The sequence below is a fragment of the Mustela nivalis genome (genome assembly GCF_964662115.1).
Source record: "Mustela nivalis genome assembly, chromosome: 9".
Lineage (NCBI taxonomy): Eukaryota > Metazoa > Chordata > Mammalia > Carnivora > Mustelidae > Mustela > Mustela nivalis.
Window position 1 is genome coordinate 86438296 of NC_139028.1, and position 17365 is coordinate 86455660.

Sequence of the window (17365 nt, forward strand, 5' to 3'; positions counted from 1 at the left end):
CGCCAGGAGGCTACCGCTTTAATAATAATACAAGAAGAACGCAGGGGGAGGGGGTGGGGGGCGGCAACGAAGACTCTTCGTGCTGTTTACGTGACCAACTCACTGTGACGCCCTTGGTAGAAAGGAAACTTCTTAGAAAAGTTCGTGCCCCTCCCCCTTCCCCATCATGACTAAGGGTCTCCCGCTGATGAGGTCGTGAGTGATGATCAAGTGGGGGGTTGGGGGCTAGGCGGCGGGGGCTGTGGGTGAGGTGACTTGTCCTTGGGAACAACTGCCTGCGTCGAAGCGCGCATCAGCCCGGTAACTTTTCCTTTCCCTCTTAGGGACTGATGACTAGGCGAGAGGCACCGGGGCGAGCCACTAGTTGCCCACAGGAACCTGTGTAAACCGAGCTCTCGAGCGGCTGAGTTGAATGAAGTTATAACTGCGTTTGCTCTAATAGGTTATGGCTTCTCAAATGAGAGTTAACAGCCCCGGCGCGCAGCTAGGTCGGCCTGGCGCTCCGCGGACTGTAGAGCCGCGGGCAAAGGCAGAGAGGGGTGCCACCGCAGCGGCTCGGCGCTCCGCGTCCGCTTGGTGCTTCTTCCCCGGAGTCGCTTCCGCATAGTCCGGGGGGCCCCTCGGCTGGCCGGGTGCTGGGTGAGCGCGGCGGGGAAGGGGAGCCACGCGCGGGTTGAACCTGGGCTGGGATTGCGAGCGGTGGGAGGGGTCTCTCCCAGGAAGCCCCGCGGTTTAGACCCGCGCTTCCTCACCAGTGGCTGCGCAGGCTGGGAAGTGGAGAGGTCACGTGTCGGCGGAAAGTAACTTAGAAAGGAAAGGATGAACTTCAAGGAGAAGAAAGAAAAAAAAAGCACGATAGAACAGACCACCTTCCCACTCCCTCACCTCCCCCCCCACCAACCCGGTGTAAAATAAAGGCCGGAGAGGTAGGAGAGGGGCCCCGCTCTATGAAGACTGGGGGAGAACTCGGGAAATCTCAGGCAACAAGCTATATAACTCGATCTTTGGCGACGTTTCCTCAGCCTAAGGAGGCGCTAACTCAAGGTATCTTTCCATTGAAGCTGCCCTTTGCCTTCCCTCAGCCGGTGCCTGCGAGCCGAGCAGAAGAAACGAAGAGGATTGTAAACCAGTTGTTATGGAGATGCCGGTCGCTCTGAGGAGCGCAAGTACCCCGGGAAGTCCCCAGAAGGATTTCAGGTTTCGTTGTTTTGGCACCAACACCATGATTTTGCTTTCCACCCAGAGTTCCCACAAAGGAGAGCCCATCAACGTCGTCACAGGCCCTGGCCGCGGCGCTATTGACTGCAGGGATGAGGCAGAGAGATGCTGCATAAGATGGTGGATAGGTCTTAAGTTTCAGACCACCGAGCCCTTTCCAAGCTGCACTTTCTTTACGCCAGTCTGAAGTACTGTATTTGAATGTCATTCGTGCTTCCTTATGTGTAAAAACCTCAGTTACACGATAGGATTAGAGGCAACAGAACATTAGCTTTCTGTGGCTCTTCAAGGTTCTACTCCCCTCCCCCTCCCATCCCAGAAATGCCTTCCTCCTGGGAAACAAGCTTTACTTCCTTATTCTGTATATGGACTTCTGTTCATTGGAACTCCCATTGGCACCAGGCTATTATTACTATATGTAAGTCTAGTGTTGAGTTGACCTCTCTAGAGATGCTTCCAGAGCCAATGCAGTTTATCCTAGGCTCCAGCCAAGGTACACATATACAGACGCTTCCTAGACCTCATTAGGGACAGTTGTAGATTTGCCAGGCTCCTGGACACCTGAGTCAGATTATGATAAAAGGGTGACAGACACCCTCACAATCATCAGTGCGATAGTTCCCTCCAACTGAAAGGACTGCTCAGATTGTCTACAAACTGCCACTTTTTGTCGATCCATGAATTAGCCAGCAGATGCTGCCCTAAGACTGGGACAGCTGGAACATACCATCCTCAGAGGTCTTGGGGTACAGGTTTTGTGGACAAAACTGGTTTCCTGAGAATGCAATTCATAATGCTATAATTAAGTTTCCCTGCCTATTCAGTAACTCCATTACAGATCTGAAATCTTGAAATAACGCAGGGAAATGATCGCTATATGAGCATAATTATTCCCATTGTGTCCATGTTGTATGTATATTTGACTTCTTTGTCAGCAGTTTGTAGTTTGTATAGAGACTATCAGATATTTCTCTGATGGATCTTTATTCTGAAAACTAATGCCATATTTTATGGTAGGTCACCCTGAATTGTTAGTCTGGGTGACTGTGGATTCAAAACATGAATGATCAATTAGTTTGAAATGATTGAAACAACACATAATTGTACTGAAAATATTTTCCAAGGAATATTTTTGACTATTGCCTTTCTTTCTTGGAGTCATTGCTAAAACCTAAAAGTCATAGATCAAGATGAGGGAAAAGGGCTGCTATATAATGTGAGTTATTACAGAGTCTTGGAGAGAGGAATGAAGAGAAGGTGTTTAACACGCAGTATTTTTTTTTTTTTTTTCTGGACTTGATTTCATCAGTGATCTGAAGGTGAATTCTCCTGGTGTATGATCAGCTCTCCATCTTTTTTTCTCTTCTTTCCACTCATTTACATATTTTCTTTTTTTTTTTTTTCCATCTGCAGAAATCCAGTGTCTAATATAAGCAACTATTGCAGTCATTTCATTTGTTGAGACATATGCCAAGTACTGTACCTGCCACAGTTTTCATCTTAGGAGCGCTTATTCCTGAGGTCATCTCATTTTCTCCACACAACCGGAGTCAGCTGTGATATGAGTATCCCACTTCTCTAGGTTCATCTGACCCCATTCATTTTTAGTAATGGTAAGAACATTTCAAACTGTTTTTAAACAAATCTTGTTCCTTAAAGATCCTTTTAAACAAACTGATTTAAACAAATCTTGTTCCTTAAAGATCACTACTTAACAATGTACCCAGATTTTAAAGCAAGATGTATTAACATAACCTAGAAGAAAGGATTTTTGCTTGGAAACCATGAATATTGTGTTCTTGGTAGGTGAATTCTCTAATGTTCACATGCAGCATTCTGCCAAAGCCATAGTTGTAAAATTTGTTCTCTGAATGTAACTTTATGAAGATGAGTATAAAAATTAATAAGAAAGGACTTATCTAGACTAGAAGGCACAAGAACATCATTAAGAAGATGTGTAAAGAGTCTTAGGATTAGTAGGAGAGTGGTAACAAAACAGGAGTCTGGGCAATCAGAAATGGAAGAATATTTCTTTTTCTTAAGGAATTAACAGATGCTTGGAATATCTCTTGAGACAAAGCCTGCTCTCTTATAAAAGGAAATTCAGTATGTCACATTAAAAAGGATGGTTTGGTTATTCCCTCCCCCTATCAAGGCAGAAGTGATGAGACAGTACTTCCATTCTTTCTTTCCAAATCTATTTGATTGTAATTAATTGCCAAGTGTTCCGTCTCACCTTGTGTTTGATGGATTAGTTCCTTTCTTCTCTCTTACTCCTACTTCTTCCCCTTTAGTACTTTTTCTTTGCCTGCCATTTCCTGAGGCTGGTGACCAATATATCAATAATTCCTGTTCTAACAAATCTCAGAGTCAAATAAACCCAAGATCTAATCCACGAAGAGTTGGAAGTTAGGTGAAGATGACACACTGGAAGAGTGTTTGGCTAATCATTGCCCAGATGTCAGCAATCATTGCCTAAGGATCACTTGTTATAACCGATGAAGAAGAGTGTTCAAAGAGAAGCTTCAGATGGTGACATAAGTGCTGTCTTGGAGACTAAAAAAAAACAAAAAAAGAACACCAAAAAAACCAAACCAAAACAAAACAAAAAAACCCCAGCAGAAGAGTTCTGTTTATGATATAAGAAGTGATTCTGACCAGGTAGGAAGAAAGATCGGCTCCCTTAGTCACTTCCTGATTTTTAATGGTTCTCCACAGGCAATAGAAGGAGAGGCAAAGAATCACGATGCACAATTTGGAAAGCTTTCTAAAAACAAGAATAGGCAATGATTGCCAAGAACCTGATGTTGAGCTTATATTTAAAAAGAACCTAAGGAATCTTCCAGTTACAAACCTAGTTTAGATAGGAAGGAAACAATCAGAGAATCCAAAAGAAGCAAGCAAGAGAAAGCTTTGGAAAAGTTATGGTTTAGTTGCAATAACCCTGGTGCATTCCTAAGCCTGACAGGTAAGCACAAGACAAAAGATCTGATCATGATCTAACTCAATTTCAGAAAAACCAGACAACCGCATAATGAGGTTGAATCAAGACCACATGGGATTTTGAAGAACTGAATGACTCTTTCCAAACCATCTTACAGACAAGAGATGAATAAGAGGAAGTATGGGTGGCAAGTAGGGGGAAGTGACATTTTTCATGTGAAAAGCTGATAGAAGATTAAGACAGGTCAAAAGCATGTCAGGTCAGGACTTGGAAGAAAACATACTTATAAGTATAAGTATATAAGATAATGTTAGAAATCAAGTAAAATGAGGAAGCAAATCCCAAGGAGTCACATAATTATGAAAAGGCAAATGATAACTTGTAAGAGTAATAGAGTCTATATTGTGGTAGAGCCTCACAGGCTATGTTTGAGATTTAATCTACTTAAAACATCCGAGGGATAGTTTCACAGGTGCTTACCCATGCATTTTTCTAAATAATTTAATGGGCGCATAAATTTCCTGGGCAGCTTTTTCTTTTTTTCCTTTAAGTAAACTCTAACCCCACCGTGGGGCTTGAACTCACAACTCTGAGATTAAGAGCCACATGTGCTATTAAGTGACCCAGCCAGGCACCCTACCTGGGTAGCTTTTTTAAAAAGCAGATTCTGGGGGCTCCTGGGTGGCTCAGTGGTTTGGGCTGCTGCCTTCGGCTCGGGTCATGATCTCAGGGTCCTGGGATCGAGCCCCGCATCGGGCTCCCTGCTCCGCAGGAAGCCTGCTTCCCTCTCTCTCTCTCTCTCTCTGCCTGCCTCTCTGCCTACTTGTGATCTCTGTCTGTCAAATAAATAAATAAAATCTTTAAAAAAAAAAAAAGCAGATTCTGAGTCTAGCATGAGAAATAAGATTTGGCGTTTTTAACAAATTCCCAATGGGGCTGGACCACACTTTGCACATGCTGCTCTAACCCATGGCATCATTTGGATTACAGTCTTTGTTGAAACCCGGCTAATCACTTTATTAACTGGAGTGAATGCCAAATAATGAAAAATAATTCAAGTGATAGTCCTCTTTTTTTAATCCTAATATTACACCAGCCACAAATTCTAACATGCTCTTAGAAACATTCTAGAAAGTTCCTGAACACAGTGAACATCCACCTCTTACTATAAGTAACATTGGCCATAGTTTAAATGTTTGTCTTTTTATATGCTTTGAAATAAAAAGAAAGTGAATCGGCTTGGAATTTTCTGGGCACATTGCAAAACTGAAAAGAAGTCAGGAAAATTATTCTAGTCATGTAAAGAGGATTGGTTAGGTCATATTATAAGTCCTGAGCTCATTCTGGGTTTCTTTCTATAAATAGGATATTTTGGAACTAGAGAAGGCATAGCAGAAGGCAACCAGAATGACAGAGGGATTTGGGGAATTTGCTTCTGCTGAAAGGTTAAAGAAACTAGGTCTGTTTTCTTTTGTAAGGAGAGAAAAGATGGTACCTCACTGAGGTGATATCATTTAAAAGTAGTGGAAGTAATAGGATGCGACAAGAGTGCCTTATGGAAACAAGAGTAGAAAGATTCTGGCACAGAATGAAGGCCAGAAGAATGGCTCTAGCTTTTCTAAAAGGCCCTCGGTGAGTGTTCCTACCGGCAAAATTTCACTAGTCACAAAAGGAGGGATAAACAATGGATTTTTGATCAGAAAATAAGTGAGAAATAGAAAATAAAGAGACGGGGGGTAGAGGGTGAGTTGGGGGGGGGAGAGCCTTGTCCATTTATTCATTGAGAACATTTTAAAATAGTCATTTATTAATCCTGTAGAAGTCCTTATTCATAACACATGGTGAACTTGACCAACTTTCCCAGGCTCAAGGGCTCTGCTGTTGTAACACATCACATTTCCACTTGCTCTTCAACCCAAAATGGTACTTTTTCCATCAGTTCAGCAAAGAAATGTAAATAATCAGTTACAACATGCAGGACTCTTCCTCTAAATTACTTTTCCCTTTTCATCAATCCTGGAAAAAGTTCTTTCTTTCTTTTTTTTTTTCTTTAGGTCATAGAAAAAGCACTGTCCATGACTTTGCCTATGATCCTAACTCCTTCATCTGATCCCTGAGCTCAGAGATGGACGGACTAGCAGGTCACTGTGGTCAACCCCATCATTTTATAGCAGAAAAATATGGAGCTTTTAGAATGGATAATCATGCAGTTTTGCCTGTTTGGTATTAGAAAATATACACTTCCCAGAAACTTTGAAAATTCCCCAATGAACTATGTGGAAAATACCAGTCATACCATAAGTTAACTCAGAATTCTAGTTTTCAGTCAAAATTCCTTTTCAGCTCTGTGTCTTTTCAGTTAGATAGCTCTTGGCAGGAATTGTTCTAGGTCCACTGCTTTAAGTGGTCTCAGGCTGCTATGAGTTGTCAATAATTCAGGGAAGCAGGTAAGAGAAGGAGGCATTTCTCTGGAGCTTCTCCTTAGATGTGTATGATGCTCTTATGCATGTTGTTATCTCTAACTGCCTCTCCCTCCGTCAAGGTAACAAGGGGTTGCCAATCCCTGCTTTCGTACTACCCTGCCCTCCTCTGCATCCCCAGTAAGGGTTAGCCTGAGGAACAGAGGCGGAATGCATGTTGCAAGAAGAGAAAGCAGCTTCTGTGAAACTCCTGAAGGGATATTTTAGGTAGTTACTGCTATGTAACAAATCACTCCAAAAATGTAGTAGTTTAACATGAAAATAAACATGTATGACACCAATATTACACCAAAATATTGGTGTCATACATGTTTATTTTCATGTTAAACTACTGACTTTAAGTATTTAGTCAGGAATACTTAGTTGGGAAGTTCTGGCTTGGGGGGCAGGGCAGGGCAGATCTCTTGTGATACTGCAGTCAAGATTTTAGCTAAGGCTGTAATCTTCTGAAGATCTGGTGGAGAAGCTATTCACAGACATGGAAAATTGTTGCTGTGTTGGTGGAATTTCTCCCCACGTGGCCTTCTCCACAAGCTGCTTGAGTGTTCTTACAATATGGCAGCTGGTTTCTCCTTGAGCAAGCAATCCAAGCAATAGCCAGGCAGAAGCAATCCTTTTTATAACCTAGCCTCAGATATCATAGAACTTCACTTCTGCCACATTCGATATGTTAGAAGTGAGTCACCAAGTCTTATCTATGTGCAGGGAGAACATTAGACTTCATCTATTAAATGGAGGATCGCTGAAGAAATTTATAACATATTTTAAAACCACCAGAGGTGGGAAAAATGTTAAATTGTATAACTTGGTACCAAAAAGGGGAATGTGGGGCGCCTGGGTGGCTCAGTGGGTTGGGCCGCTGCCTTCGGCTCAGGTCATGATCTCAGGGTCCTGGGATCGAGTCCCACATCGGGCTCTCTGCTCAGCGGGGAGCCTGCTTCTCTCTCTCTCTCTCTCCCTCTCTCTGCCAGCCTCTCTACCTACCTGTGATCTCTCTCTGTCAAATGAATAAATAAAATCTTTAAAAAAAAGGGGGGGGGGGAAATGTAACTGGGGTATAGTGAAAGAGGAAGGGAAGAATGCAAGATGAGATTGGAGAAGTGAGCAGCTAGGTTAGACCATGTAGGGCCTATGGAACATTTTGGATTTTTATCCTCAGGGCTTTGGGGAACCATTAAAATGAAGAAGTTACATGATTAAGTTTATATATTAAAATCTGGATGCCCTGTGAAGACTAGATTAGAAGGGTCTAGGTATAGAGTCTGGGTGAGAGTCTATTACAAATAGAGGTTTACAATTAGAAAAGTGGATAGATAGGAGATGTATTTAGAAGGTAAATCAAAGGACTTGGTGATATATTCATGTGCAATAAGGATGGCAAAGCGTTCTGGCATGAGCAATGGCGTGTTTGAAGAAATCATTTACTGAGTGGAGAACATTGAAAGAAAGGCAGATTTACAGTGTAGGGGAGGTCTGGGGAAGATCAAGAGTCTAGATCGTTTGATTCTTACAGTTGCACTGGGAGACATGTAAAATGATAGCTACCATCTATTGGGTACTAACTCTACGCCAGGCACTGTGTTCAGAACATTACCTACATTATTCTGTTAGGAATCCTCTCAGTGTTATATAACCAAGTTATGGAGAGCTGCACTAACTTTCCTAAAGTCAAACATCTTGTACGTGATAGGGTAGGGTTTAAAACTCAAGATTTTCAGATTCCAAAGCTCATGCTTTTAAGGCTACATTTACCCTCTTTGCCTTCTCCCTCCCTTAATATATCTCTGATGGATTTTTTTTGCCGTCTAATGTGTGTTAGAGGATTGCAACAAGCCAGTCTCCATTAACTATATCGCCCCTATCCCATCCCCCACACCATGGCTGGTAGATAATTGAAGCTTAATATAATTTTGTTACATGAGTTGGACTTAGACTTTCCCTTTTATCTCTGGGAATATTGTTTTCTAACCTCATACAGCACAGAAACATAGCTTGGAATGCAAGGTGAGCCTGGAAGAAGAGCACAGAATATCAACTGTCTTGTGTTCCAGGAAGGTTTAAGCCGCATCTGGTGTCTCCCCTTCTTTCAGCTCCATCCTAGAAGGTGGCAGATGCATCGTAGAAGAAGCCTAGACAGAACATAGGCCAACTCCTTTCTAAGATGCAGGTTATTCTTGAAATCCAAGAGCTACAAATCAAAGATGGGGTATACACTGCAAATTAAGGGGCACTAATGCGATGACTCAGAGTCCCAGAATGGGTCTGAGTTTGCAAATCGCTGAGGAGATGTTCCCAAAGTCTTGACAGATCTATGTTAAGGCAGAAACAAGGACATCATATTCTCTAATATTACTGTGATTCAGAATCTAAATAGTGACCTGAACATCAGAAATGTCAGCCAAGAAATGGGGAAAGAAATGAGCAGATCAGAGATCTAGGTCTGCAGAGAGGCCCATGAACCCAATGACTTGGAATAGAGGCAACTGTGAAAAGCCTGAAATTTCAAGAGAAAAGGAGAAATCTCTGGTCCTCACACTGGGTCTTTCTTGGTTTCTTTGTCTATTTCCTGACTCCTTTAAGACAGCATACGAAGTCTTGGAATTATCCGATGTGCTAGGAAAGGATTCTGACTCTATTACTCATTGTATTGTTTGACCTGGGCAAATTTTTCCACTTATATAATGGTATTAGATTTGACATTTGTTATGGGCTGAATTGTATTCTCCCTCCCCCCACCCAGCTTCCAATACTTAAGTCCTAATCTTCAGTATGTTAGAACGTAACTATGCTTAGAGATAGAGGTGATTGAGTTAACATGAGGATGCACAGGTAGGGCTTTAATCCAATATGAATGGTGTCATGATAAAGAAGAGAGAGACTCCAGGGAAGTGTGTGCACAGAAGAAAGACCATGTGAAGACAAAGTGACGTCTTTGCAAGCCAGAGAGAGAGACGTCTGAAGAAAACAGCCCTGCTGGCACCTTGATCTTGGACATCTAGTCTCCAGTACTGTGAGAAAGTAAATTTCTGTTGTTAAAGCCACCCAGTCTGTGGCATTTTGTTATGGCAGTCCTAGAAAACTCATACATATTTCAAAAAGGCAAATTATCTGTCTGCCTGTTTCTGTGAAATTTCCTTCAATAGGGTTAGTATTGGAATTAACTGAAGTTGACTGCGTTCTCTCATCAAGAGGTGGCATCTAGGTGCTCCTCCCTCAAATCCTTGTGGGGCTTTCTGACTGCTTTGACTAATAGAATAGGGCAAAAAAATAAAAAAATTAAAAAAAAAAAAAGACACTGTGATAGTTTCTGGGTCCAGGCTTTAAGAGATTCCTAGCTTCCTCTTCCTGTCTGTTAAAACACTTGCTCTAGGAGCCCTGACCCACCATGTCAGAGTCCAGCTACACTGCTGGAGAAACCATGTGAAGGTGCCTGGATGGCTCAGTCGGTTAAGTGTCTGCCTTTGGCTCAGGTCATGATCCCAAGATCCTGGGATCGAGTCCAGGGAACCCGCTTCTCCCTCTGCCTCTGCCTCTCTCTCTCTTTATAAATAAATAAATAAAATCTCAAAAGAAAAGAAAAACCACGTGAAATCCATGAAACTACCTGGAGAGGGAAAGGGGCCCAGCTGAGCCCAGCCTTCCAGTTTACCCTGCCAAGATGCTGTGTATGTGAGAGAAACTGTCCCGGAACCTCCAGATCAGCCCAGCCCCTGCTGAAAGCCATCAATTGTCCTTGTTCAATGCCACGTGGAATGAAAGGATTGGCTAACCAATCCCTGCTTGAATTCCAATGTCACAAAATTATCACATATAATATGGTTGCTGATGTAAATAAGCCACAAAGGTTGGGGCTAGCTTGTTACAGTAATACTAAAAAATATCTATTAGAATAATGAATATAATAGTAAATATAATAAACATTTCTGGACTGACTCACTGGATGCTTATTGTTATATGAACTCTCTACGAACCCAGTCTTACCAGGTCTCATTTTGTGGGAAAAACTCAGTGCAGTTTTTAAGGGATTGGGTTTAAGACTGAGATTTGGATCTTGATAAACTCTGTCATTGACAGGTCACTTGTTTTGGTTCAGTCACTTGGCCTCTCTGATCTCAGTTTCCTCATCTGTAAAATAAGGATGATCATCCCTGCTGTGTGGGCTTTTGAGAGAATTTAATGTGTTACTTAGACATCGTATGGCTATGCAGAGAGGGAGCATACCATGAATGGTAACCACCTAATAGGCATGGGTTGCTGTTCTGATCCTAATGATAAAACCAGGTCATCCTACCTATAGCTGTCAGCGGAGTTGGGTGAGTTGCAACTTTTAAATAAGAAGCTCTCACTGGTCTGCCACAGGACCCAAATCCCACCACTGAGACCTTCCAGTTGTGGCATATCAGATTAAGAACTCAATAGCCTGTAAAGTTCTAGTTCTACCTGGAGAGATTCATGTATGCAATCCTCTGTGGCATTAAGGATACTTCCCAGAAGATGGACACTGGTTTTGCTTATATCCCATCGACCACAACTTAGTCACATGCCCAAATCTATCTGACATAGATACAGGTTGGGGAATGTAGACTTGAGTCAGGACATCTATGTGCCCAGCTAAAATCTAGGAATTGTATTTAGCCATGGAAGAAGAGAGCATTGCCAAGGAAAAGAATAGTCTTTCTAACAGTTACCAACGACTGAGCATTGCTTCCAGTCAGGAACAGTGTTGGCAATTAGAATACTTCACTGTTCTGTGTGCTTACTCTTCTCATTTCCACTTAAGGGAGGGGAAAAGTGAAACTGAGAACTGACTTGCACAAAGGGACACAGCTCTTTAGTGCCTGAGACAAGATGGGAACCAGGTCTGTGTGGCTTCTAAGTCTACGCTCATTCCACTCAAGCAAGCTGGTTCTAGTCCCGGATTGGCCAGTGTCCTCACTGTGTGACCTTGAGGCAGTCATTTCCCCAGGCAAAGTCAGGCTTACTGTGAAGCTAATGAAGCACTTCACTTGCACAGGCTCCTGGAGAGAGGAGTTTCTGGGAGCTGCAGCAGGCGGGGAGGTGGAATGGAATAGTGGTGGGTGGAAGCCAGGTAGCAATTAGAAAGAATTCCTATGTAAGCAGTTCTGGCAACTTGACAGAAAAACCTAAGAAGAAAAAGACCCAACCCTCAAGGCTGCAATGATTCTTTTGTGATCTTTTTAAAATTCTAAATAAATATTCCCTTTTGGACCTGAGGTTGTGTTTGTAACATTGTAGTCTTCTTCCCCACACACCCCCCCCCCCACTTTTTTTTTTTTTTTAAGATTTTATTTATTTATTTGAGATAGAGCAAGAGGGAGAGAGAGCATGAGTGTGGGGAGCGGGGCTGCGCGGGGAGCAGTAGAAGGAGAGGGAGAAGCAGGCTTTCTATTTGAGCAGGGAGCCCAATGCGGGGCTCCATCCCAGGATCCTGAGATCATGACCTGAGCTGAAGGCAGGCACACAACTGACTGAGCTACCTAGGTGCCCTACCTTGTAGTCTTTCTTAAAAAGTCTCCCAAGTTGTATATACTTCAGGTCCCACAAAACCTGAATCCATTCCTATCCCCAAGCCAAAATTTAGGAAGGCCCAAAATTTAGGAAAGAGAATGAATTCCAGACAAGTTTTATGTAAAAGCTGGGTCTGAGAAATGGCAGAGCAGAAACTCCCATTGGGAGGGCAAACCGGGGGAGAAGTTATGGTGGGGTTTTCGAAGCACAGGAAGGCAGACCTCTTCTCTCAGATTCCTCTGCAGAAGGAACTACCCCCTGGCATACCCTCATGGCTGTTGGCTCTTGAGTCCCATGGCACATCTTCCTTCTGAAAGAATTATTCATGTCACGGTATCTGTCCCTCTATCCACAGTGGCAGCTTTTAGAAAACAGAAACCAGGTATCCTGCATTTCTCTAAATTCCCAGGACTCCTGTGAAAGATCTGAGACAGAGCAGGAGGTAATAAATAGTCGTTGAGTTAAATTGAATTGGGGAAACTGGGGACTTAGTGGTACAAAAAAACAAAGTTACTCAGTTCTTTACCGTGTGGTGTTCTGGAGGGCTCAGTTTCCCTCTCTGAGAGGAAGGCATTAGACATACTGGTCTCTAGGAGGGAAATTCTGAACCTGACAGCAGTGAACTAATTAACATCTCTGCACTCTATATTCTCAGAGTACAGGTTTTATCCCTTGAATTGAGGAGAAATCCAATCTGGAGGCTTCATGTTCATTAAAAAGGCCGACCGCATTGCTTGGAAGTGTCAGATGCTGGCCTGCCCAAATTCCAGAGGGGATAATTGCATTCTGACAATTTCAAGATCCCCTGTACTCTTCAGTTGGATAAGGTAGGCTTTGCTTTCCATCCCAAATTATTTTGCACTGCTGTCCTTGGGTGTGAAACAGAGATGTCACCTCTTTTGTGAGCCATTTTGTGCTTCCTTTTGAAGGACTATGTAGTTTTGCCAAGGTTTAATAATTGTGACCAGTTAAGACATTGTATGATTTCAGGTAATTCCCATGGATGCAAGGCTGTTCCCACACACTATATCAGAACTATTTTAGAACCTTATTATTTGTCCTCCAATGCTAAAGAATGACAGTGAGACATGAAAACTCCATCACAGAGATTGATCCGTGTGTGTATGGGAGCAGAATGAAATGCGAAGAGAATGTAAATTCCCCTCCCTGTAGAGGACGGAAGTAACTAAAAATTGCCAGAGGCCACAGGTATTACCTTGTTAATAAAACAACCATAGGTTCCAACTGGTTATCCATTTGAGTTTTAGAACACCCTGAACATACTTTTCAATCTAATAAAGGAATGAGATCATGTGAAAGATATTAAGCATGAGAACATGTAAAAGGTATTAGAAGTGGCTCTATAAATATTGTTGTGATTAGGACTACATTTATTTGTTTATTTTCTGTTTTCATCATGGAACGCAGACACAGTGGAACTAATGTGCCATGACCTGCCCTCATATTCAGTTCCAGCAAGACACCTCTGTAAAATCATTTGTTTAATATTAAGGAGGTAATTTAACCCATTTTATGAAGATTTATTTTATTAGCAGCTACTTTAATAGGTTTGCATCTGATCATCTTTCTTTGGTTATAATAACATCCTTATCCTCTTAATGATGAAATTTTCTCCACTCCTTTGATGTCTGTGCTAATTGCTATCTATTGTAATATTTAAATTCAGAATTAAAATGAGTTCCTTCCTTTATCTGAAGCTCTTAAAAAAGTCAAGTTGTGAACACAATGACATCAAATCAAACCCTAACTAGAGGCCTATAATAATCTTACTTAACAGCTCAATGATTCTGCTGTTATAAATAGACGGTTCATTCCTTCCATCACTAAATGTTTACTGAGCACTTCCTTTGGCTTTGTTTGGGTGATGAAGAGATTGTTATACCCGATGCGACCCTATTACCCTTTTCTTCCTTGACATGGATAGTATATATTTTGGAAAAAACTAACAGTTTCACAAATCGAACCTGGATTTAAGATGAATGAAGATGAACCATGGACAAGAGGAAAGGGAGGTAGTCATGAATTATAATGTAAAGGCCCTGTAGGAGATCTTCTTAACTATTTTGGATTTTTTTCTGGAATCTCTTAGAAAAATGTACCCACTCACCAAAATTTGCTTGGAATTTTAGGACATTTACAGACTTATAGGAGCCCCTCCATGCAACCAGACTGTATAACAGTATATTTGGGTAAAACTGAGAAAACATTTACGCTGCTACCTATAAGATTTCCCACATGATTATTGACCTTGCCCCAGAGTTTTATGCAGTGTTCAGCTATGTCACCCAAGACGGGTTGCTTCCTGCTAAAAAGCCAGGGTGTCTTTAAAATTTTAAATTTCTTGTCATTATTAGAGTTTGTTAAAACTCTCAATATTGGTGACCATTTTACTGATGTCAGAAAACCTTTAGATTATATACTTTTTTAGTGATTACGATCTGATTTACTTAAGGGACTGCCAACATTTACCCTTTTATTTAGGAGATGGAAAGCAGACATGTGACAACTTCTAGGCCATATACAACTTCTAGGCCAGACCTACCCGTTCACTTGTGCTTCGTTTGCCTATTGTCATGATTTTACCAGGTAACAATGCTCAAGGATGATCATGAACTTGGGATAGGTAACTGTAGGCAGAGTCCTAGAGACACAAACAAAGCAAACCCCCAAACTCTGTTATCATGGGGTTATGATTAAGGGGTATGTGTGCATGCACCATCATTTTGCTCTCTGGGGTGGGGGGGTGTGGATATAGAGGGACTTCTTCCAACTGATAAGTGCTTAATGAATAGGTTGGGTGGGTGACGAAAGTAGCAGACATGTATGAGAAAGTTACTTAGTTTATTGCAAATAGTCTTGAGGGCCACTATTCTTCCATTTAATCGAGTTCAGCAAATATATATTGCAACTACACATGCTCTAACCTGTGCTATGCTCTCTGAGTGATTCAAAGATGCATTCTATCTTTCCTTGAAGATATTTACTGCTAATGCAGACTACTAAGCACATATGCAGCCACTATCCCTTCTTGTTCCCACATCAGACATTGCTAGTCAATCACCATGCTCTTTCTGTCTGAACCTGGATTCAGTCTCAAAATCCTTTTAAACTCAATGCTCTAGGCAGCCCTTTCCAATCAATCTGAGTTGGAACAAGCAATAAAATCCATTTGCCATCATGACTCTAGGGGAGGGACAGACATATACACAAATATGTATGGTATCAGGTAGATTGTATCATCAACAAAAATAGATATTCCTTTAGTATTTACTATATGCTGAATCAAGTTCTCAACAATAGATTATCATAGCAATGCCCCCTGCAAATGAAAACTATTTTAGGAAATCCTATTGGGACCTTTTTTGAAAAGCTAAGAATCACTTTGGAAGCAAATCATCATTCTCTAATTGATCTGATGAGATCAACTATGTATTGAATTTTCTTTGTGTACCACATACCTAGAAGAAAATAGGGCTCAATTTCAATTGCCTTCACTGGAGTATGAGATGAAGCAAAACAAGGAGAAAGGAGTGGTATTTTTAAGGAAAAACAATGCAGACTAAAGAAACAGAATTAAAGCCCTTAGTGGGAGTGGATGGAAAAAATATGCAAACTAAAATTACCACATGAATTTCTTTTTCCCTCCACCTGATATAGAAAAAATATTCATTTTCCTTTTCTTCTCCGACTGAAAAAAACCCCTACTTCCTGTTAGATTAGTTTCCTTAGGAAACTCTGATCTTTAATATGTTAACAAAACATAGGATTTTTTTTTTTTTTTGAGGTAAGGCATTTCAATTTAACAAGTTTCTATAGTCAAAATGCTGTGTCCTCCCCAAATTCCTTTGTTGAAACCTAATCCCCAAAATGTGCTGGTATTTGGAGGTGAGGCCTATAGGAAATCATTGAGTGATGAGGGTAAAGCTTTCAAGATGGGATTAGTGCCGTTATAGAAGAGGACCCAGCCTCAACCTTGTCTCTTTTTGAGGATATAGCAAGACACCAAATATAGTAGAGCCTTGATCTTGGACTACTCAGCCTCTAGAACCATGAAAAATGAATTTCTGTGTTTATAAGCCCCCCCAGACTCTAGTATGCTATCCTTCTCTAGCAGCTCAAGTAAACTAGGACAAAAGGACTTCCCTTAGCACCCATATGAGATTTAAAACAAACAAAAAAATGTGAATGTATGCACACAGTGCAAAGAGAAATACTGCATTAGCAAAGGGACCCTAGAAATGGCAACTTGTTAAAAAAATGTAATAGACATGCATAGCACTAAGCAGAAAGTTTGGGGGCCCATTGAAATGCCTCACAATAACTTTATTTTCTAGTTCATTTCTCTTTTGAGGGAATTCTTGGCTTAAAACAAATTTGGATCAGTCCTTGATCACCTATCATGCGCCAGATAGTAATAATAGCTGCTTGGTTATATCCTGAGTACCAGGGATTATTCAGGGAGTTTATATGTCTCGACGTTTAATCTTATTAACAGTCCTATGAGAGAGACACAGTTATGATCCTCATTTTACAGATGAAAAGACCGAGGCAGAGAAAGGCTAAGTTACTTGGTCAAAGTCATGGAGCTAATAAGTAATAAAGTGGGATAAGAACTCTCATAGTATGGTGCCAGTGTTTGGATTCTTTTTTTTTTTTTAAAGATTTTATTTATTTATTTGGCAGACAGAGATCACACGTAGGCAGAGAGATAGGCAGAGAGATAGGCAGAGAGATAGGCAAAGAGAGAGGAGGAAGCAGGCTCCCTGCAGAGCAGAGAGCCCGATGTGGGCTCGATCCCAGGACCCTGGGATCATGACCTGAGCTGAAAGCAGAGGCCTTAACCCACTGAGCCACCCAGGTGCCCCAGTGTTTGGATTCTTAAGTGAAATGCTTTACAGCCTCAGGTGAGAAACTCAGATGGTACTCTGGGTTTCCCAGGCAGTTTCATTTTGAAATAATAATATTAGAATTTTTGCCTTCATAACTCTATTTGCTCTTTTAAGACCAAATGCAAGTAGGAATGCAAGGATGACCAAGACTTGGCATTCGCCTCAGAAGTCATGATCCTATTCACTCATTCATTCATTTTCAATAACAATGAATTACTGGAGTCCTCTCTATTGATTTTCTTACCTCACTGGCCACTCCTTTTTGGTCTCATTTGGCTAATTGT

At 41.5% G+C, this 17365-nt stretch overlaps 1 long non-coding RNA gene across 1 annotated transcript; it reads left to right on the forward strand.

Annotated features, from left to right (window-relative positions):
- Positions 1-12532: 12532 nt before the first annotated feature.
- On the forward strand, positions 12533-13685 carry LOC309840469. Its single transcript, XR_014298615.1, has 3 exons — positions 12533-12613; positions 12827-12998; positions 13600-13685. It is a non-coding gene; the product is annotated as an uncharacterized lncRNA (long non-coding RNA).
- The last annotated feature ends 3680 nt before the right edge of the window (positions 13686-17365 follow it).